Source organism: Anabrus simplex, chromosome 1 (assembly GCF_040414725.1).
Source record: "Anabrus simplex isolate iqAnaSimp1 chromosome 1, ASM4041472v1, whole genome shotgun sequence".
NCBI lineage: Eukaryota > Metazoa > Arthropoda > Insecta > Orthoptera > Tettigoniidae > Anabrus > Anabrus simplex.
The window spans coordinates 1,580,927,448-1,580,952,620 of record NC_090265.1 but is presented as its reverse complement, the minus strand read 5'-3'; positions in this window follow the sequence as shown (position 1 = coordinate 1,580,952,620).

The following is a 25,173-nucleotide window of genomic DNA, read 5'->3' as shown; positions in this document are numbered from 1 at the left end:
GGGCATCGTCTCTATATAGTCAAGCTATAGGCTAGTCATTTTTGCGAATCGACTTGAACGATGTTAGTGTCTGCAGTAGTGAATACGGATGTGAAGAGTGTTAACAGGTAGCATTCAGACCATGTTTCGGCTTAATTCATACTAGCCAGAAGGTGCTCCCATAATAGCGTTGCATCAGTGGTGGCATGAATGTGAGGGTTGTCCAACATGGAAACCTGGCTAATGGAGATTGATCATTACTGCTTAGCCGCACCTGTTCAATTTCGATGAACTTTCGTTTTTCTATTTACTGTCTTTACCTTTAAATTTATTGTTCGGAGGGTTGGTATCTTATGATACTGCCGTGTGTTGACACTTAGTTAATCCTCTATTGGCCATGGGTACGTATTGTAAGGTGCAAGTACAACTTGCACGACCGGAGGTCGGTAAAGTCTTTGAGGTTGAGCCAGATGTACTCCTGAAGCCTGTGGTAATGTGGGCCCACGTAAAATAAACGGTGGTTGGCACGCGTGGATGTTGACAGGGAGGAAGGAGGAGTACCTTTGGTTGTAGGGCTGTTTTGTCTTATGTAAAAAAAACAAAAAAAACAAGGCATCACTGGTGTATGTCTTTAATTGACTGTACAGTTGAAGGTGTGTCGTAAAACTACCTCTGTCTACAATATTTATCCATTTATACAGGTAAAAAGTTATTTGTTGCCTAACGGCAACAGTATGCAGCATAGGATTAATTTATTTTGGACTTACGCTACGAATGCGGTTTCTATTCGTCAGCTGTTAATATAGTTTATTTTCAATTTTCGTTATTTCACTTTATATTAGGTGAGACGTTGGTCCACCGATTACTTGTAGTTTGGTTTAATGGGACAAGTGTAGGTAGACAGATATGTAATGATAGACGAAGTTATAGAATATTGGAAAGATTTCTGTCATTTGTTTTGTAGTGGACTTGTAATTTAACATACTTAAGGACATTATTATTTTGCGACCTGAAAGTCTGTTTAGTAAGAATATTTTCAAGTGAATTATCACTTTTCTTTAACTTTAGTGTTTGGCACTTCTTCTAAATGCATGATGAATTGGTGTTTTCCTGCATTTCGCAGTTTTGTTCCTTCAGGACGACGTAACGTAAGACCCCTCGGATCACGTTGTTGGTGGTTCCTTCTGAACATCTGTTTGGGTGATGCATGTTTCAGCATCGGGATTATTCTGTAACTTAAGGGTGTCATGAGATGACGATCCATGGTGGAAATTTATTTTTGATTGTGACAATTGCTGTTAACTGTAATGAACACCATGCTTTCTAGTAATATTTCGCAACCTATCCAAAGCAACTGATACCGGTATTCGATTTGGTTCGATTAAGCATCAATTCGGGAGATGTTCCAATATCCGATACTATACCAGACTGGCAGATAACCTTAATTAAATGTAAATCTGGTATTCTACTTGTTGATGACGACAAGATCCGTACGGCCATCAATACTGCTGCCACCCCACAACATCACAGAACCCTGTCCGAATCGGTCGCCTTCCTGGACAACATTAGGCATGTACCGCTCACTACGGTGTCTCCATACACGTTGACTCTGTGTTAGGGAAGTCTGAACTCGTCTGTGAACGACACAGGTTTTCATTGGCAAAGTTGCCAGTTGACGTGGGTACGGGCAAACAGAAGGCGAGCTGCGCGATGTTGCTGCGTTAAACGGGGCACTCGAACAGGACGTCTGGGTCGTAAGGGAACTTCTCTTAACCTGTTCCTTACTGTCTGGTCAGACATCGTGACTCCAGTAACCCTCCTGAGGTCTTATTGCAGTTCTCTGGCAGTTGCTGAACGATGCCGCAACGCACAGATGGTCAGATATCGGTCATCCTGTGAGGTTGTCATGCATCCACGACCTTGTCCAACCCTCCCTGTGAACTGGCTAGTCTCATTGTAGTGATTCCACAAGCGTTAAGTCACTGACGGAGAGACATTGAGATCCACAGCAACACGACGAAAAGTCCATACTTCCTGGATCAAAGAAAGGGCCTTTGCGACTTGAACCTCGTTAAGATGTCTCATGGGAAGTGCAGGTTTACGTAGAACGTGCTCAGATGACCGCAGTACTCTGTGTACCTCACAACGACACACGGACGCACCACTATTCACTTTGTTTTGAGGGGTCACCTGACAGTTTAATGCATGGCTACACCTATAAATGGAGAATAACTTCGATTTGACATACCCTGAGTATCTAAGATCTCAAGGTATGCTGTACGACCATTGGAACCCCATCTAACAAATTAACGTTTACATACCAGACGTTACAACACATGTTGCCGTAAATTTTTTTGTAACTGTGTAGATGGAAAGTGCAGGACAACTAAGGAAGAATGGCTGAAAGAGAAGTGCAAAGAGGTTGAAGGCTGTATGGTCCTAGGAAAGGTAGTTGCTGCATACAGGAAAAATCAAGGAAACCTTTGGAGAAAGGAAATCTAGGTGTATGAATATTATGAGCTCAGATGGAAAACCACTTCTAGGGAAAGAAGACAAAATAGAAGAATAGAAGCATGGTGGGAACACATCCAAAAATTGTATCAAGTTAAAGAAGTAGATGATATTGTTCTGGAACAAGGTGCAGATGGAAGGCCCAATTTTGATGTCAGAATTTGGCAGAGCATTGAGATTAAAATAGGAACAAGGCCCCTGGAATTTATGACATACTCTTAGAATTACTGACTGCCTTAGTAGAAACCAGCATGGCGAGGTTATTCCATTTACTGTGTAAAACGTATGATATAGGTGAAGTGCCTTTTCTCAAAAAGGCAGATGGTGTCCGTGTGACGTAAAGCAAAAACAAAAAGGCAGATGCTGACAAGTGGGAAAACTACAGTACCATGAGTTTACGCCTGTAAAATGTTAACACGTATTATTTACAGAAGGATGGGAAGACAAGTTAAAATTGAGCTGAAAAGAGATAAATTTGGCTGCAGAAGACATTTAGGAACACGTGAAGCAATCCTGACTTTATCAGGTCTGAGGAGACCGAATTTACGACGACAAGCCCACGAATATGGCATTCGTAGATCTAAAAAAGGCATTTGGTAAGGTTGATTGGACTAAGCTATTTGAGATTCTGAAGGTGATCGGAATCAGATACCGTGAAAGAAGAATTATCAACAACCTGTATAAAAATCAGTGTGCAGTGATGAGAATCGAGGGCTATGAGAAAAGATGCAGCAGTACAGAAAGGAGTGAGGCAAGGATGCATTTTGTCCCCTTCTTTACAAGGTTTATATAGAACAGGCGGTAAAAAAATCAAAGAGGGACATGGAAATGGAATCACAATCCAACGAGAGGAAATCAATAATCTGAGATTTGCCATTGATACTGTTATTTTATCTGAGTCTACAGAAGATCTGACGGAATTGCTGAATGGCATGGATAGAGTATTCGGGAAGGAGTACAACATGAAAATAAATAAGAAATACAAAACAAATGTAATGGAGTGCAGACGAACGAAGTCAGGTGATGAAGGAAATATTAGATTAGGTAATGAAGTCCTAAAGGAAGTAGATGAATATTCTTGCTTGGGAGGTATAATAACTAACAACTGAAAAAGTCACGAGGACATAAAATGGAGACCAATACAAGCAAGGAAGGCCTTCTTAAGAAAAGAAATATCCTCACTTCAAACATTGATATAGGGTTAGAAAGTTATTTTTGAAGACTTTCCTTTGGAGCATGGCATCGTATGCAGGTGAAACGTGGACGATAACTAACTCAGAAAGAAAGGGGATAGAAGTTTTGAAATGTGGTGTTGCAGAAGAATGCTGAAGGTGCCATGGGAAGATCTAATCGCGAATGAGGAGATCCTGAATTGAAGTGGTGAGTGGAGATCGATTTGGCTAAATTTGAAGAGTTAGAATGATTGGACACTTCTTAAGATATCTAGGACTTGTTTAGTTGGTCTTAGGGAAATGTACGCGGTAAGACCAGTAAGGGTAGACCAAGTATTAATATAACAAGCAGATTAGAGAACATGTAGGATGTAGTAGTGAAACAGATCCTAACCCAGCCATCATCCAAAAATCAAATTACCGAAAATATGAAAAAAACAAATGCAGCAGAGATATACCACGCAATGGTAGCAGTTGAAGAAATGACACCTGCCCGTGAACCCCAACCAGAGAAGACAAGTGACCCATTTGAAGTTGAATTCGAGGTTTCTGAGTTTTAAAAAGTATTTACCTAAGGAAGGCTAATGACCCAAATGAAAAAAGTAATGGAAAAAATATAAGATTTATTAATCAATCAAACAATCACTACTGATCTGCATTTAGGGCAGTCACCCAGGTGGCAGATTCCCTACCTGTTGTTTTCCTAGCCTCCCCTTAAATGATCGCAATGAAATTGGAAAATTATTGAACATTTCCCTTGGTAAGTTATTCCAATCCCTAACTCCCCTTCCTATAAACGAATATTTGCCCCAATTTGTCTTCTTGAATTCCAACTTTATCTTCATATCGTGATCTTTCCTACTTTTAAAGATACCACTCAAACTTATTCGTCTACTGATGTCCTCCCACGCAATCTCTCCACTGACAACTCGGAACATACCACTTCAATCAATACTGGGTTATCAATCAATACTGATCTGCATTTAGGGCAGACGCCCAGATGGCAGATTCCCTATCTGTTGATTTCCTTGCCTTTTCCTAAATGATTTCAAATAAAATGGAAATTTATTGAACATCTCCCTTGGTAAGTTATTCCAATCCCTAACTCCCCTTCCTATAAATGAATATTTGCCCCAGTTTGTCCTCTTGAATTCCAACTTTATCTTCATATTGTGATCTTTCCTACTTTTACAAACGCCATTCAAACTTATTCGTCTACTAATGTCATTCCACGCCATCTCTCCGCTGACAGCTCGGAACATACCACTTAGTCGAGCGGCTCTTCTTCTTTCTCTCAATTCTTCCCAACCCAAACATTGCAACATTTTTGTAACGCTACTCTTTTGCACTCTCCTTTACATCCTTACTACAACCCCTAAACACCCTCATAACCATGTGCAGAGATCTGTACCCTTTATTTACAATCCCATTTATGTGATTACCCCAATGAAGATCTTTCCTTATATTAACACCTGGATACTTACAATGATCCCTAAAAGGAACTTTCGCCCCATCAACGCAGTAATTAAAACTGAGAGGACTTTTCCTATTTGTGAAACTCACAACCTGACTTAATCGAGCATCTCGTCCCCTTTCTCCCAAATCTTCCCAGCCCAAACTTTGCAACATTTTGTAACACTACTCTTTCGTCGGAAACCACCCACAACAAATCGAGCTGCTTTTCTTTGGATTTTTTCCAGTTCTTGAATCAAGTAATCCTGGTGAGCGTCCCATACACTGGAACCATACTCCAGTTGGGGTCTTACCAGAGATTTGTATGCTCTCTCCTTTACATCCTTACTACAATCCTTAAATACCCTCATAACCATGTGGCGAGGTCTGTACCCTTTATTAACAATCATATTTATGTGATTACCCCAATGAAGGTCTTTTCTTATATTAACACCTAGTTACTTACAATGATCCCCAAAAGGAACTTTCACCCAATCAACGCAGTAATTAGAACTGAGAGGACTTTTCCTATTTGTGAAACTCACAACCTGACTTTTAACCCCGTTTATTATCATACCATTGCCCACCGTCCATCTCACAACACTATCGAGGTCACCCTGCAGCCGCTCACAATCTTGTAAGTTATTTATTACTCTGTACAGTATAACATCATCTGCAAACAGCCTTATCTCTGATTCCACTTCTTTACGCATATCATTGATATATATATATAAGAAAATATAAAGGTCCAATAATACTGCCTTGAGGAATTCCCCTCTTAATTATTACAGGGTCAGATAAAGCTTCACCTACTCTAATTCTCTGAATTCTATTTTCTAGAAATATAGCCACCCATTCAGTCACTCTTTTTTCTAGTCCAATTGCACTCATTTTTGCCAGTAGTCTTCCATGTTCTACTCTATCAAATGCCTTAGACAGGTCAATCGCAATACAGTCCATTTGGCCTCCTGAATCCAGGATATCTGCTATATCTTGCTGAAATCCTACAAGCTGAGCTTCAGTCGAATAACCTTTCCTAAACCCAAACTGCCTTTTGTCAAACCAGTTATTCATTTCGCAAACATGTCTAATATAATCAGAAAGAGAGAGAAAATGAATCAAATGAATAACATCAATTGCAATGGTACTCACAAATGTTCATTTGGATACTCAGTAATATTGGTTTGTAACATTAAGATCGTTGGTCCGTACTCGTTAATTTTAAGTCCACTACATCTAAGGCCTCAATGTTTTATTTCAGTCTAAGTAAAATACGTAAATATGAGGGTTGATAGACTCAGTCCTATGGAAGAAAAGGAAATACAACCCTAATAGTTTTCTTCTTTATCACAGACACTGTCCACATTTTAAAGTGTGTTCCAAATAACTGGTTAAATATACAGGACCAGCGACTGTATTTCCCACACGTAACTGAGTGTAAGAGAATGCATTTTGCATGTTTTAGTGTGTTGAAACATCTGAATTAATTGAAAAAAGATAATCTAAAATATGGTTTCTCTCTGACGCTGAAACCTTTGTATCCAAAAAATTTGGAACACCAAAATGTTTGGCATTGCAAAATTTTAATCAGCCACTACCTATCGTCTTGCAGGAAATAGGACCAAAGAAAAACTTGGAGTACTGGGAACGTACAGCAAATTTCATAGAAATAATCTATACGTAGTGGAACATAATAAATATCAAAACCCAGTGGAAAGACAAACGTCTAAGGAAACCAAAGTGTCCTGCCATGTTGAGTATTAGATAATTGGAAGTCTAGTGATTCTTCAGGAAGGCTCAGTAAAGAGGCACACACTGTGTTGTTCCACTCTACGAAGGGTTTATCAGAAATGGAAAATTATTTTCTCGCTGAAAAAGGTCACAGCTTTTTATCGTCTGGGGAAGTGCAGACAGATAACTTGGAATTCCGGTTTGGTGAATACTGACAACTTGCAGGTAGTCAGTACAATATATCTCTCTGAAAAATATATGAAGTCGAAAATAAATTGCGACTTCAGTCTGTTATTGAACCGAATGCTGCTCTTACTGGTGGTGAAGAAGACGAGGAGTGTGATGGTATATTTGTGGGATGTACAGCAGATGAAAATAATGTGGATAGTATTCTTACATTTCATCAATGGATACTGTTCCTGTGGTATAATGAAACGATACCACTTCAATTATCTGTTGTGAAACAGAGAATGGTGAAACTGTCCATTCAGGCTTAATAAATGCAAAAGACAGAGGAGGATTGTGTCACCCACAGGGTGATGTGGTGCTGTGCACAACATACTGTTTCATAATTATGAAGAAACTGATACCGAAGAGTTTTAAAACACAGTTTTTACATAGTTAGTCAGTTTAATATGCTGTTGCATGCAACTATGAAATATTTGCCCCCTGGGCCGTAAGTACTCCAGTCATACGACAGATCTCATTCAAAGAAACATTCTTCATACAGCTAACAATAACTTATATTGATTAATAATTTTGTAAAGGACTTCAATGATGATTATAAATCTAAAAGAAGAAATCAAGTGCAGTGACTTATAGTGATTAGTGCTGATTATGAACATCATTTTGTAAATAAAATACAGACTGCTTTAGTGTAATAACTATGGCTAAACTTAAAAGCAAACAATTAGTTTGTAAATTAAATTAAACTATCTGATAATTTTCTGTAATTGTACTACGCAACTGCCAGTAATTGTTATTTTATACTTATACATTGATGTCTAGGCCCGTGCTGCATTCCATTCTTTGATAAGGTAATTATGGTATGATTGAGTGTGCATGGCAGTTTTAGTTGGAGCATATTAAGGTGTGCTTGTTTTAATGGAAAACTTGTGTATCAAGTACTGTATTTTGTTATATGGCAAATATGTAGTCATTGAATGCGCATGCCATTCTTATAGTTGGTGTGTTTTTAAAATGCTGGTGTTTCTGTTTAGAAATTGCTTAGTAAAATATCAGCCTATGAATTCATCAATAGGCCTATCTACTGTAAAATCTGTGTGTTACCAGTTATTTCACTTTTCTCTTGAACAGAGTGTGAATATTTTGGAAAGTACCAAGCGAAATATACGGATAGCCGTGCGCCTATCTGCGTAAAATTTCGTTACCGGTATTTAAACATTGGTTGTTGATACCGAGTAATCCATACATTAGAAATGATCATTAATACATCTTACATGTTTTGGTACGGTAATAGCTCGGTAAAACCAAAGATTGAACTAATTTAATGTGTGTGTGTGAGAGAGAGAGAGTTTACTGTAAGTTCGAACTGATATAATCCAGTCAAAGTATTTGTTACGACGTTGGTGGATACAAAGTGGGTCTCAGCCCACCAGTGGCCCGGCCTGGTCCGTGGTCCGATAACTCTGCACTCCGACCGGCCAACCAAGCAGAAAAGAGGTGGCTATGGCTCTGCGCCTCTGTACTTGGGAGACGGGAAAGGACTGGAGCTCACGGCTGGTCCCCACCATCGGCTGTCCTGAGAATGGTTTTCCGTGGTTTTCCATTCTCCTGCACTAAGGCGAATGCCGGGACACTTCCTAGTATAGGCCACTGCCGCCAACCCCCTCACCTTCTCTGAGCATCTCCTTCACCGTACCAAATATCCCGGCCTGAGAGACGGCGTCGCCGTCTAAGAGGCCCACCTCTCCTTTCAGCCTGAAAGGCGGGTAGCAGGAGGGCACTGGGACAGTCTCGAGCCAGAGAGGGAGAAGGCAACAACAGAACGTCTCACGAGTAGGCCCCGCAGGCGCTACTTAGCCTCTACAACAGGGTATGTCGAAACAGACAACGATTCCAGAAAATTTTCCTGAAACCAGGAATACTCCAGCAAGCAAACGCCGGACACCTGCCACAAGAAGTCGTGAAACATCAACAGAACGTCCCGCAGACGAAGAGGCAACAGGTCACACACTCCGAATGACCGCAGGATCATCAGACCTGACAGTGATTCAGGCCCTACAAGAGATCCACACATTAGTCCAAAATCTTACTATCCAACAGACGGCTTTCAACGAACGACTACAACAGTTGGAGTCCTACGAAGACACCGACTCCAGTCACGAAACAACGGTCATGGAACATCAGCACCCCGAGGACAACGCTCATCAGCCAGTGAATCCCCAACAGCCAGCTCCGCCATCGCCATGGAGACAACTGCGCCCGGTCGAACTCACCGCCGGATGGATCAACCCGGACTCGACCAAAGTTCTACAACTGGCTCGGTTCCTCCAACAGCAACTCCTACTGATGCCAACAGGACGGGACCGCCACAACATAGAATCAGTCCTTAGGGGTCTGTCCGCCTGGGACCAGCTCGACGACGCACAGCGCGTTTACTTCGCAACACGTGCAAACCTATTGTATGTGGCAGTGAGCAAAGGATGGGCACAGGCCATCCAGCTGGACCAGGCCACGTCGGAGACACTTGCTTGGGTCCCCGACGGGTTTACATTTCAGCCAGTGGCACGCCCAGTACCGGTCAGCCGCGGACGAGCAAGAGGACGGGGTCGTGGCGCTCGGGGGGCGAAAGCCAATACAGCAGCAACATAATTCCGGACAGGAGGTGGAGCGAGCATCGCAGCGACAACAGGAGCCCGTCCCCGTCGCCAGCCGGTCCACTCCACAGGTCCCTAACTGGCCTCCCGCCATTGGAGACCAACCTCCTCCCGGAGCAGAACGAGACAGCACTTCCAGCCACAACAACACCAGGGCAGGCCACTGCCCAGCAGCGGTCACCCCGCCGGAAGAAGTACCGTATATAAACTTAGCTTGTTTTCTTTTATTCATTGTCATAACCATTGTAATTTCTTTTGTAATGCATATTTATGCCTTTCTTTATAATTTCTTACTTCAATAAAGCACTGACGGGGATAAGCCTCACTTACCTCGTCGCCTTTATCCCTCGCTGGCTTGCGGGCTTCGCCCAGTGCTTTTCCTGTTACACGCGCGCCATCGATGGCTATAAAAGGCGGGTAGCAGGAGGGCGCTGGGACAGTCTCGAGCCAGAGAGGGAGAAGGCAAGCTAATGTCCCATCACTACTGTGGTGTAGTGGTTAGTGTGATTAGCTGCCACCCCGGAAGCCTGGGTTCGTTTCCCCGCTCTGCCACGAAATTTGAAAAGTGGTACGAGGGCTGGAACGGGGTCCACTCGGCCTCGGGAGATCAACTGAGTAGAGGTGGGCTCGATTCCCACCTCAGTCACCCTGGAAGTGGTTTTCCGTGGTTTCCCACTTCTCCTCCAGGCAAATGCCGGGATGGTACCTAACTTAAGGCCACGGCCGCTTCCTTCCCTCTTCCTTGTCTATCGCTTCCATCCCCTACCAAGGCCCCTGTTCAGCATAGCAAGTGAGGCCGCCTGGGCGAGGTACTGGTCATCCTCCCCAGTTGTATCCCCCGACCCAGAGTCTGAAGCTCCAGGACACTGTCCTTGAGGCGGTAGAGATGGAATCCCTCGCTGAGTCCGAGGGAAAAACCAACCCTGGAGGGTAAGCAGATTAAGAAAGAAAGGAGTTCCTAAATCTGTCGCTCGAAACCGAGCGGGTAATAGCTCTTCACCATACTTTACAGCCACGAGCCGCCACTGGAACGAGGTGGCTTTCCTGGTTACCTACCACTGAATGAGTACTGAAGTTGTATTCAGCCCTGAAATCATATTTTGAATAAAAAATCAGGTGTCCAAATGCAATCAAACAGTTCTTTGATGATCCCTTGTCTGAGGTGTGGTTGAATTTTGTGGATACTCAAGCAGCAATTTTTCACAGTGTTTTCAGCTATTAGAGGGGCAGCATGTTGTTATGTTGGATGTTTGTAAATTACTTCAGGATCTCAGGAGAAAGCTCTCAAATAGACTGTGTGTTTATACCCTCAGTTGTTCAATCTAAACTAAATAACCTTGAAAATGATGGCTTAGTTAATGTTTCACATTTCAAGAAAAATGTTGAGACATGTTACTTCACTTGCTAGGAATACTTAGACAAGTGGACTTTTCATTTTTTTTTTTTTGAACTCAGGGTGTTAATTTGGGCAGATCTTAATTCTGTGTTCGAATGGAATCACTAGGTGCAACTTGGATTATACTGTAACTGCGTAGAGTTTTGTGACATACTACATGGAAACTAATAGACGTTGAAGACAATTCATTCAAGTGAAAAGTACGAGAGCCGGTCACAGTGATTTCACACTGCAACGTGTTAATGTATCTCTGTGTGTTGTAATGTAAACAAATGTAATAGCATAATAGGTTAGTAGGTTAATAACATTCGGTAATTTTTGTTATTGGAACACATTACTTCCTTTTTATAGCATATAAAAATCAGTGGTTTTTTTTATCATGCTGTAGTGAGAAAAAATGTACGATTCGTTGTATGCTTTTTACGTTTGGTATCGCTTAAAAGGAACGAGAAAAATCGGCGATCAAGTTCGGTGCAACATCATATTTACGATCAGGTCCTGCTTTTTGTCTCTGAATATCTGGTCACCCTACTTTCAGGGGAGGAATAACATTTTAGTAGTAGTAGTAGTAGTAGTAGTAGTAGTTACGAATAACGTGATGGGCGCCCATAGTTGTTCTCGGCCTTCCCGGTGTGACGTCATGAATCGTATTGCAAAGCCTTCTCTATAGACTCCGTGCGTATAGCAATGTGCTGCAGCGGGTGGACATTACGAGGACTACTTAGGGGAACCTTCATCAACAGCTGACCATAAGAAGCTGGAATATGTGTGATCAGTTTACAGTGACCCTCTATCGCAGAATCTCTTTCTATGTTTTTGTCTAAAGCCATTATTAGAATCTAAGACCACATTCCCTATGTGTTGATCCGGTCATGTTTGTGATGTAGATAGCCGCCGTGATGGCCCACACTGGCGTGAAGAGTAGAACCTTGTGTCCCTGTACATTCTCTATCCCAAGTTTTGTTTTGTTTTTGACACAGTATATGATACCTCCGTATGTTATTTTTCAGCTAATTTCTTATCTTGCCCCCTTTTTACAATGAATATACCATCCTTCATAGTTTTAGCTTTACACGATAAAACGACTAGTGGCTGGGTATAACGCGAAAGCGGAACCCAATAAATAAATTAAGAAGGAGAATCAGCAGAAGAAGAAGATGAAGAATCATTTTACATTGCTGTCTTCAGATGATTATTTTTTAATGCGATACCGTTAGCGCAGAACTATATGCTTGTTGTTGGCTGCATTAATAGATACTGTGATACAAAGGTTTTCTTCACAACCTCAAGAAATACATTTGAAAAGACGGTTGATCATAGCAGTAAATCTCAAGAACTAATTCTGGATTTAAACATTTTAATTAATACAAACTAACTCTTTACAACAAGTATTTTAACCATTTTACAAATAGGTAAACAATTAAAAACAAATTATTATAGCAATGTTATATTTGCAAAACAAGCTGCAGTAGGCCATCTTTTTTAGAGAACACACATCATAATAGATACACATTGTATTGTTTTGCCACAGTCTTAATTATAGCTAGTAGAATAATAATAATGATAATAATACATACATACACCGTGCTTTAGACCAAATTGTGAAATTTTATATTATTCCGTTACAACCTAACGAAATGGATTTGGAAAGGCAGTACACAAATATAATTGCACAAGTAGGCCTCCATTACGCAATATCAATAGCTCACAGAAATACCGTATTTTAATCCGTAAATTCATGTCCTCGTCACGAGGCGGTGCATTTCTTTTCAAGCACACCCCTGACGAAAATGAGCTGCATGCACCGTTTTAATAACATACCAACCCTCATGCCAATCTTAAGTTTCTGACAGTGTCAGGATTATATTACGGAGGTGGACTTGAACATATTATATATAGCCTAGAGACACACAATATAAATAATCAGTTATTGCAACTTAAAGTGATTCTGAACTTTTCTTCTCATGCATAATTTTTGATAGTGTACATGCGGTTTCAATATCAGGAATTTCAATATGTCCAACATCAAGCCTGAGCCTTCTTATCAGAAAAAATTCCTCTACTCTCTTCGCCCTGTTGTAGTTCTCTTTCCCTACGTTTGGGATGCGAGGTCGCATTCACACGGTCGATCAGTACGCGAGGTGACATGTTCTGGGGGGCAAAACTGCATAAACAACAGCTGAATTATGCTTACATTTCATGGAAGCGATTATTCGCCTTCATGAAATAATAACGATTGTTACCAAGCATTCCTTAGAAAACATGGTTATATTTAAAACTAATTAAAATTAAAATTTAAAATCAATCCCTTCCCTAGCAGCATTAACCTACGCTAACATGATATCGTATTAGAAATAGACCAAGGATGTTTTTCTGAAAATAGCATTGTTGAATGTGTATATGGACATTAATCTCGTTATCACCACTACTAATACATAAATTACTACGTTTCCTCTATCGTGAAATGGTAGGATATCTAGTGAACCAATGTTTATTTCTGATCACATTTGAAGTTATTGCTCCGTTGCTATTTCCTGCGAACTGTTTTTCTTGTAAATTATTACATGACCACTTTCTGCAAGTGTGGAATAATGTGGCCAATTGTTGTTGCATAAAACACTCTAAAATCCCACTGCTATTATTTAGTCAGCCATGGCAGCACACGATGAGACGACAGCGGATATGTGCACGGGGAAACGCATTAATATAGGAAATATAGGATTTCACGACTGGCAAATAATGATACAAACAAAATAAGCAGACAGAAATGTATTATTACTACTATCAAACACAGAAATAAAAAGTGACCAACAGTGTATAAAATATATTAAGCTGAAGTATCACATTCACAACTTTAGCATTAAGCACAGAAAAAAATCCACAACAAATGTAGAAGACAGTGGAATAGAAGCCTACCTGTAACTGCAGTTTCATTAAGTAGGTATGTTTATAAGCATATTTAGGTGAATTTTGTTATAAGTCGTAAACAATGTCTTGAATATAGTACATCATTATGCATCTCCAGCACAACAGTTAGTGCACAATACATGACAATTTGCTGGGCAAGTAAAATTTTAACCTTTGATGTTAATGTGAACATTTTTCGAAAGTATCAGAAACACAATTTCACACATCACCGACATTTCACATGGCAATTTTGACATTTACAATGATAAGTTTTATTAATACACGATATTCCTGCACAAAATTCACATAGGTGGGAAATAATAATATTCATAGTACCATTTCTATAGGTCATTATTATGTCTGTATAAGCCATACGCTAAATAATATAGGTCATTTATGTTTTAAAACACTTCACACACGGATGTTACAGCCAAATCACATGAATGTAACGAAGGTGACAACTGTAACTGTGTTCAATGAACATTTGATTTACTTATAGGGAAAATCATGTTACTCGGGTTTGGATTCCAAGAACAACTCGAGGTCTCAAGGGTGTGATCGTATCACCAGTCACATAAAAGTATAAAGTTGCTGGCTTCTTTTGTGTTTTGAATATATCTGTAACCATAGAGGAACTGTAAGAACTGTATCAAAGAGAAGAAAATATCACTTCAATACATTACTTGACTTTAATGGTTCCTTTTAATTAAATTCCCACAAGGGAAGCCAAAACACTGCCAAGTGAGTGTTAAATTGATAATACTCTATTCAAAATTTGGATGGTTGCCTAGTTGTACTTCCCTGAAAAAATAATCACTACCACCACCACCACCACCACCACTCATCTAACCATTAGAAGAGGGTGTGGAACTGCAAGTAAAGTGTATTTCTCTGAAATTGAACATTCCAAAATATGAATTCCTAGTATAAACAACCTTCAGGAGCATCCCATGGTGAAATACATATATCAAACTTCTAGTATCAGAACAAGACAGATAGCCTACTGAGAAGATAAGGAACCACTGAAGCTTATAACACATTAAGTTTTTTAGTCTACGCTGAAGATTAGCAGATTTTTTGACTTCCCTATTGTACTTGGTGCACCACCAAGTTGCACAGATGAAGCAAAGAACTCTGAGAAACTTCTGCAGTAAAACATTGCCATGGTCACAACCAACATTGTGAGGCCAAAAAATTCAATCTCTCTTTTCAAATTCCCTGCTAGAGTTTTAATCAAATCTGCCATCTTTCGATCTGCATCAAGTATTTTCTCAACAAGAGTCACGCCCCAAGCAACAGTAGAAATAAGACTTTCCGAGGGATATGTCAAGCGTCTTTGATTGGGGTCCTTATCTCAAGAGTCAATGACTTCATGCAGAAAAAGATCTATGTCAGCACAATACAAAACAGACCTGCAACTCTCGCAGGGACCAAAGTCCCAGAGCCTCTTTGGAATATAGCGACTAACATAGGCTGTAGAGCGAATAACGCTGTCACCTAGAAATCTGGCCTCATCAAAATCAACAGTGACAGGCATTCACAGGCTTGGAAGTAGGTATATTGTTAACTTCAGACACATCAGGTTCATGATCATCACAAAGGAACTGTCGTAAATTGGACAGAAGCTCTGCATCATCGTTTATGCAATTGGAACCTCGCAGGATGTCTCCACATGCCAAACCATTGATGATGCAGGTCTTCAGTGCATCTACAAACTGCTACATTGTGGATTGATCATTGCAACCACAATGTGATCGAATTAACCCAAACACATTTTCAAGAGCATCGTGATTAAGATACCTCAGCTGCAAATAGCGAACCTCAGCAGCCAGGTTCTCAAAGCTGCGGTTGAAAGACTTCATATTTGTCCATTACAACTTTCTTAGCTTTAATGAATATAATCCAAGCATACTGGAAGGGCATTTTCTTCTCTTTTGAAGACTGAACTACAACCCAGGAAGGTATTAAAAATTCAAAGAGTCCAAACTAGTGATGGGCAGTCTGAGACGAGGTATCGATTTTTCTCGAGACTAGCGCAGGCATTATTTCTCGCGAGAAATTTCGAGAGATCTCGAGAGCGTTTTCCCCGCATTGTGTGGCAGCGTGTCGTAGGCCTACAGGTAGTCGGAGCTGAATGTTGTTTGTGCCGAGTATGCGAATAGCCAACCACGGGCCTTCTCCATTTCGTAAATACGTGTCAACAAGCCACAAGGGCGTTCATTTCTACCGAGGTATATTTTGACGCAGTATAAAATAATTATAAAGGATACGCATTCTGGCATTGTATGCACTTGTAGGTGCACGAATGAGTGGTTTAGGTACAGAACATGACGGCTACTGCAGGTACACGTACCTGGATACTAGAGGCGTGTATTATTCGAACTCGAGACGAGGCAAGATGCGCCTTATTGCATATGCAACCATCATTACGCATGGGTGGAATGTGTAACCTAAAATACTTCAGTATGCTCCAATTCTTTCGACAGGTAGGTGTACATCGTTATCAGAGCCTACTTTCAATAACATATTATGACAACTGCTTGTGTGTACCGATAATTTGGTGACGAAGGAAATAATTCCTTACGATGTTATAGACTATTCGCGTCATATGTACAGTTAGCATAATTACCCAACAACAAAAACAACAAGAGTACATCAAGCAACTCCATGGAAAGGAAATATTACAAGTAGTGCTACTAATTTAACATTCTAAATCCAGCATCATCATACACAAATTCAGTATTTTCAGTGCTTAACACTACCGCTTGCAATACTATAGGTTGAGCTTTCTACTAGCTTAACATTACAAGTGATAATAAAGTGAAGTTAAACCATCATTACGCTAGAACTATAACGACAACAACAACGATAGAAAATATGACAAGAAATACTACTAGTTTAACTTTCTAAATCCAGCATTATTATACACAAATTCACACACAACTGAAGTATTTCCATTATTTAACACTATGGCTTACAATACTATAGGTTGAACTTACTACTAGCTTAACAGTACAAGTGATATTACCCCCTGCGGGTGGGGTACGCACATGTAGAATACACCCGCGGTATCTCCTGCCTGTCGTAAGAGGCGACTAAAAGTGGCCCAAGGGGCTCTCAACTTAGGAGTGTGGATTAGCGACCACGGGGCCCTTAGCTGAGTCTTGGCATTGCTTCCACTTACTTGTGCCAGGCTCCCCACTTTCGTATATACTGTCCGACCTTCCTTGGTCAACTCTTGCTCTTTTCCGACCCCGACTGTCTTAGAGCATTCGAGGCCTAGGGAGTCTTTCATTTTCACGCCCTTCGTGACCCTTGCCTTTCTGCGTCCGTTTCTTCATCTTTCGATGTGACGGATCCCTTCTTCTTCCTTTTTCTCTCTCTTTACCCCCTGTGGGTGGGGCACGCAGACGAATAATACACCCACGGTATCCCTGCCTGTCGTGAGAGGCGACTAAAAGGGGCGACCAAGGGATGGTTTTCTTAGAACCATGAAACTACTTTTGATTATTACCATCACGCGGAGAACACCATGAGTCGCCTTTACTTGCGAGTTTTCCCACTATATTACGTACGAAATAGGTTTGTGTTTAGTAGCAACAGGGGGTGAATCAGTATAGGTTTTCAGTACCCGTGAGTCGTACCCATGTGAGCAACACCGCGAGTCTGGGCGTTGCCTGTGAGTTGTACCACTATATGAGCCACACCGTTGGTCTGCGTTGCCTGTGATTAGTACCCACTATATGAGGAACACCACGGGATAGTATGAGTCCCTGTGGTTAGTACACCTAGGTGAGGAACCTCATCGGTTTGCGTTGGCTATGAGTGGCGCCATTGTGTGAGAAACACCATAGGTCTGCGTTACCTGTACGAAGTACAATACTTGCGAGTAGTACCATCTTGTGTGGAACACCGTGAGTCTTCGCTACTTTTGATTAGTACCCCAACATGACAAATACCATGGTTCTGCTTTACTCGCGACATGTACCATTCTGAGAGGCCTTAAACTGGATTTTGGACCCCTTTAGACATCAAGCATCCTCGATTCAGGATTTTGCTTTATAAGTGATCCCTTGGTCAGTAATACTATTATTTATGATCTTTTTTGAGTCGGATCCACTGGTTTTTTTTGGTTCATATCCATCCATTCATTTATCATGGCGTTTTTTTATTTTGGTCAGTGGATGATTTTGAACTTTTTGTTGTCATGACCTCGATGTTAGGCCCCTTTAAACTACAAGCATCAGCATCATCAAGTGATATTAAAGTTAAAACATAACTACCCAACAACTACAACAACAAGAGTACAACAAGCAATTCCATGGAGAGAAAATATTAGAAGAAATACTACTAGTTTAACACTCTAAATCCAGTAGAAAATCACAAATTCAGAGTCCTACGTTTAGAGCTTTTACTTTACACTAGCACTAATCATCTTCTTAAAGGATTCTATACCGGAAGAGAGTATATCAAAGACTGCTGCAGGTAATTTAATCCAATCCCTTATGGTCCTATTTACAGAGGAAAACTTGCCCACATCAGTATGCTGGTTATTATTTCACTACTGTAAGTGACCATTGCCACCGGGATATTTCCCATTTGCGATGTATTTGTTAATAATAATAATAATAATAATAATAATAATAATAATAATAATAATAATAATAATAATTATTATTATTATTATATATAATATATATAATATATATATATATAATATATATAATTATAATAATTATAATAATAATAATAATAATAATAATTATTATTATTATTATTATTATTATTATTATTATTATTATTATTATTAGGTACTTCGGTATATGAAAATGCAATGTGTAATTGTGTCTAGTTGTACGTGACAACATGAAGACTATGTCCGAAGTAAAATACGTCGGCAGAAAAACTTCTGGGATGATCCGACGCTTAAAAACATAGTACTTGTAAACGAAGAGGAATAGTCACAGAACACCTCCGGCCCGGTCTGAATCACAAGAAGCTACCCTGTCGACAACGATTGTGAGGCATCCGGGTAGGTTTATATCCTAATGACAGTTATTAACAAATTATACGTGTATTCATCTAAGAAGTCCACCTGAAATAACTCGTGAACAATTTAAGATACTGGCATTCTGTCTTCACTTTCGTTAATGGTATTAAGGAGCACATAGTTCAATATGCAGTGCTTTCCTAGGCTTTTGACAAAATTTATCGTCACACTCGTTTCAATATTAGAACTGCTGATGATAACTATCAAGCTTACACAGCTCGCAGTGCACGAGAATCGGTCTTGAGAACGTGAAAGAATTGGAGCAAAGTCGGGTATTTTAGATTACACGTTCCACTCATGTATAATGGGGGTTGCATATGTAGCAAAGCACATCTTCCCCGTCTGAGTTCGAATAATGCACGCCTCTAGTATCCAAGTAGGTGTACATTCTATCTACAGTTATTCACAAATTATGCAGGGTTATTCAGCTAACATGTCCGCCCCAAATAAGCCATGAACAGTTTAAGATACTGATATTCTGTTTTCACTTTCGTTAATGGTATTAAGGGGTTCATAGTTGAACATGCAGTACTTTTCCAGGCTTTTGACAAAATGTATTGGCTCACACGGTTTCATACGAGAGCGTTATTTCACGCAATAACTGACAATGATATATTATCAAGTTTACAGTCGTAGTTAGTGGTACGTCGCACAGATTGCACTACAGGAAGATCTGTCTCGAGATTGTCGCGAGAGTCTCGAGATCTGCGACGTCAGTCTCGAGAGTCTCGAGCGAGAGCGTTGCCCATCATTAGTCCAAACATTTTACGGCCTCTTTCCACATCATCCAATGTGGACTGTTAACTCCCAACCGCACTTTGAGTGGAGCTCCGTCTGTAAGAAAGTAAAAGATACACCAAGTCAGTAATATGCGACAATTATTAGTAACTTTCTGTTACCTAGGTATACTTGCTCTTTTCTATTATAAGAAATATGCTACAATTTTACTCACTCATAGGGTAAGGCAAACATCTATTGAAGGAGTCCATCAAATCGTCAAAAAGTAAGCAGTATTCTGCGGTCGCAAGGCCACCCGATGGCAAGAGGCCTGAAATAAATAATAATACAGTGAATGAATGAAACTAGACATTAAATATTGATCGTTAGGAGTAATTTTCTATAGCCTGTACATTTAAAATTCCATGAGAAATAGAAGCTCACCATTTCGACCTCCGTCTTGCAAGGCACCAACAATAGAGTTACTGAGGACTTGCGCAGCAATGCTGACATTCATCTTCGCACGGGAATCAGGTGCTATGTGTGTATCGGTCAGTTTCTTGAGTACGCGAAATCGAAATTTCTTGTCATCCTCGCATATACTTCATCTATGTGCTTCCAGCTTGCCACACCTTCAAACTGCAAGCTGGTAGTCGTGACAACAAATTTCGCATCAGATCTCAAAAGACTGTTCCGAGCATACTTAAGGAGATGGGGAGGATCAAAAATGGTGTCAATGCTCCTGCCTCGGAAAGAGAAAAACGGATCATCAGTTGGTAACTTCTTTCCCGTAAGCTCATTCAGTGCTTCTCTGTTGCTAGAACCAAGATGACACACCGTTGCCATGACATTGGATCCAGCATCAAAACCAGCACCGAGCTCCTCCAGGATGAGCTTGCTTAGGTATACTGATGACATCCCACTGTTACTGAAGTATAAAGCAACGGGCTGCTTCCACTTCCGTACCAGTCCACGAAACATGAACACCAGAGCATACTTCGCCGGGAGGTTAGTCCTACCCTGGTGTCCACGATCCTCCAAACCATCAATGCAATCAAATTTCGAATTATAACGCAGGTCCTCTCCCAGTGACATTTCGCCAAAGATGAGATAGCACAGTCTGTCACGATCCGACATTTCCTTCAGTGAATGCTTGAGTGTGGTAAAGGTAGCATCATAGATCCCAGCAGTGAAGGGCACATAATTAATCAAGGATTGTAGTGTCCTTTTACAAGGGAGCACAAAAACTTTACTCAGGACTGGATAACATCTTGGGCTCCTCTTATAAACAGAACTTCTAAGATCACTTCTATGGTCCAGCGCCTTCCCGGTGGTCTCTTCTTCGAGCAACGAAATTGTGGTGTGAAAATATTAGCTGCAGAATAGACATTTGTCTCTGTAAAAATTACTTACTTTTACAAAAGGAAATATCTCTCAGCTCCTTTTTCTTAGCCCAATACTTCGTTTTTGTAACCAAAAGAAGGCCTTGTTTCTCATCTGACCGTAATCCAAAGTTTCTCCTTTAAAGGAGTTAACTCTGCCTTAGTACGCATCTTCAGCAGAGACAAGGTCAACCTCTTCCTTTTTCTCTTCCCTAAGCCAGTTGATAATGTGGTACTTCCTGCATCAGTATCATTAATAACTGAATCTGTAACAGAAGAGGCTGCAAATGAAGGCTCGGAAGATTCCTCAAGTGGTAGGCATCCTAGAATTGTATCGGAGATATCTGCGATTGGAGGACTAAAGGAAAAGCGAGATACACAGCGTGAGGTGCTGGGCAAAGAAGGATGGATCTCAAGATTGCTTGAGGACAGAAATGGAGTTGGGTTACAAGGTTCTACAGGAACAGGAGAGACAGGAGGAGTAGGCTGGACAGGTGGAGATACATGGGGAACATGATTGAGGGGATGAGAAAGTGCATGAAGTGAAGGTATAGCGTTCCTATTAAGCCTCACCAGTAACTCGTTCTGATAGAATGTGTTAGTGAAGTGGGCACTGCATACATATGAATGGGAACAGTCCTTCGGCGCCAGCCCCGACAACCGTTCGTTTTGGCAAAATACCACCCACTCCTTAAATCTGCAAAAAATGATACAAGTGCAATTAGAAATGCTGAATCTATCTCATTTAATAGAAAGAGTAAAATGGTAACAGTAAACATTAGTGATTAGACACAGAATAGTTATGTATAAGATAATTCAAAATCGGCTATTTGTACGTGATATTATGCCGTAAAATATAATGATTTTTCAGGTTTTTAAAATATAACCTCTTACCTTCCTTCGGGTTTCGGTAGGCTATGAAACCTCACGTCAAAATTCCGTGAGGTATTCCCATACCCGGACACTAAACAATTTTTCTTTCTATCCATAGCAAGTTGTTCTCCTCGTTTTGTTTGCTGGATTTCTAACAACGCAGGCACATGGATAGAATAGAACACATGGGCACAGAATTTCAAACCGATTCAAATAACAACAGAATCAAAGAGGATAGAATAGAACGCAATAGCAGCATGGGAACTATCGCTTAAAATCGATACGAGTTCGCACAAGGTTAATCGATTGGGTAAAGTCGAATTCGATGCCATCCAGCAATGTTATCTCCATAATGCTTGATGTTATATGACTAATTCTTTGTTAGAAGGGCACACTGCTTGAGGTTAGACTTGAAATAATTCACTTCGAGACAAACTGCCTTTAATTATTAATATCGCTCATTTCATGCCTACTTGCGTGCCATCTACAGAACCTGTATACAACTATCTACACGTTATGAATGACCTCCAGCGCCATCTAAAATTGGGGACGGAAACTACCTGAAACTAGCTACAGATTGGAACCATAAACCCCATTAGACTTTCACCGGGGTGGTGTTGGGCGTACTGTACTTACTCCCCTTGAGGAAAATTGTAATACGTCAAATTAATTCTTTGGACCTGTTAAACCACATTCCAATTCACGTTCCCCAAATAAGATCACCGTCAGCATCAATTAGTTCATGTTCAAGGGTCAAAAACATCAATCAAATTCACCTTTCTTAAAAATGACAATGATTTATGATACTGTAACAAAATAAGTCGATATATTTACTGAATCGGATAAGAATGCAATAATGTACTTCATATTTAAATAGTACCATTTTAAAATTGATTGTACAGGAAAGGATGCCCCTTATAATTACTCAATAAACTGTAAAATAGTTTCATTAGACTCCTCTATGGCGGTATAGGAAATATCTCATGTAGAACGTTCTCTTTTATAAGAATGGAGAAACTTGTGTTAACGTTCGAACAGACAAAATGAAGACTGGGAACGTGCTTACAGACGTAAAATTATTTCGCCAGAAATAAAGGTGAATGAAGGAAACACTGGCTGAACTATACGCTACTGTAGACACAGTCGGTCTGAAAGGTAAGTACTGTATGATGTTAAATACTTTGTCAAGGAGACCTACATTATTTTGCCTGTACAAGGCTCATCAAGGAAACACTCACGGACACGAAGTCAAAAGTGAAATTCATGGGTGAAATATCGGAGCCCTTTGCGATTAAGACCGGCGTGCGACAAGGTGACGGATTGTCACCACTCCTTTACAACCTTGTACTAGATAGTCATTCGAGAATGGGAGAAGAAATTGAAAGCCCAGTAGCACTGGAAACCCATTCAACTTGGACGAAAAAACGATTATATAAAGGTCAGTTGTTTAGTTATCGCAGACGACCTAGAGATACTAATAGACAGTGATATTTCAGCGATCAAACAGATTGCAGTCCTCAAGGAATGCGCTGAGAAAACTGGGCTACAAATCTCATTCGAAAAGACCAAGTTTATTTGCACTAAATTCGACATTCACAAACAAAATATGGGCATATCAAACGAGTTCCATACTTTAAATATCTCGGCGAGATCGTAAAACCAACAGGGTTGGAAAAGGAAGCACAGAAAGTCCATTACAAAAACTCAAAAGAGCATATTGGGGGACCTGTGACATCTACAACAAGAAATGCATGTCCATACATACAAAAATTAAACATAATACGGTGATGAAACCTGAAGTGCATATGCAAGTGATATCTTGGTACATAGAAATAAATGTGATTTGGAAAACATCTTGAAGGAGGAAAGGAAGATCTTGGGGAAAATTCTGGGCCCAGAGGAAAAAGAAGAAGGTTATAGACTCAAATCACGCAAAGCTACGGAAAGACTGTCCAACCTTGCCGCAGACATCAGGAAACGAAGTATGAAATTCTATGGACCCGTTCACAGACTATTGTCTTCAAGGTTAACTCACAAGATTTTGACATATACTGAAAAACTAAAGAACGTACTGTTACGGGGATACCCGTGGAATGCAGAGGTGAAAGAAGGTGCGGGCTGGAATGGATCTATCCACAATATGAAACTAAACTTAAAATTTTACTGAAGGTTATATTTTCAATAGACAACACGATATAACAAATTTTCACTAGGTGAAATAACAATGAAAGATCAGGTACAAGGTATAATTTTACAAACAAGAGCACGAAAGCACAAGTTTAGGGGTCTTTACAAGTTTTGGGCTTCGAGCCCCAAATTTTTACAATCCTTCAGCTGCTTGCCCAACTTTACCAAGGTACACATTTGTCCAAAGGGCAGAAAACCCCTTCATTCAATGAGCATTTGCTCCAAAAACCACATCAGGCCGGCTAGTAGCACTTTTACCACATAGAAAAGAGCTGGCCCGCTCTCAATTTTCCACGCCTATTACCAGGCCATACCAGATTTAACACTTAATTGTCCTCAAGGCACAACTTACATCAAATGAAGCGGGGGTATATCGTACCCAACCTACTGGGCCTTAGTAGAAAAAGAATAGTTTAAGTAAATGGCCCAAAATACAAAAATGAATGGAGGCGTGCACTTGCACTCTTAAATGAAACTTCTTAAAACCTAAGAGGCAGAAAGCCGATGGAACAGGGGCTATTCCCAAACTATGGAGGTGACTCCTATAAGAAAAATTTAAGACAGTACAGAACGGAAGAAAACCAATTAAAAAAACGTAGTCACCTCAAACCAATATGAAGGGGAGCTCGAGAGGGTAAATCACTCCCTATCCCCGAATTACAGTTAAAGATATATGAAGTTTTACAAAAGCGACCGAAAATTACATGTTTGAAGATAGGTTACATAGTAAAAGTTTCAGACCTTCCCCGCGGGTTAAACTGCTGAGCACCGAGCTCGATAGCTGCAGTGGCTTAAGTGCGCCCAGTGTCCAGTATTCGGGAGATAGTAGGTTCGAACCCCACTGTCAGCAGCCCTGAAAATGGATTTCCGTGGTTTCCCATTTTCACACCTGGCAAATGCCGGGGCTGTACCTTAATTAAGGCCACGGCCGCTTCCTTCCCACTCCTAGCTCTTTCCTGTCCCATCGTAGCCGTAA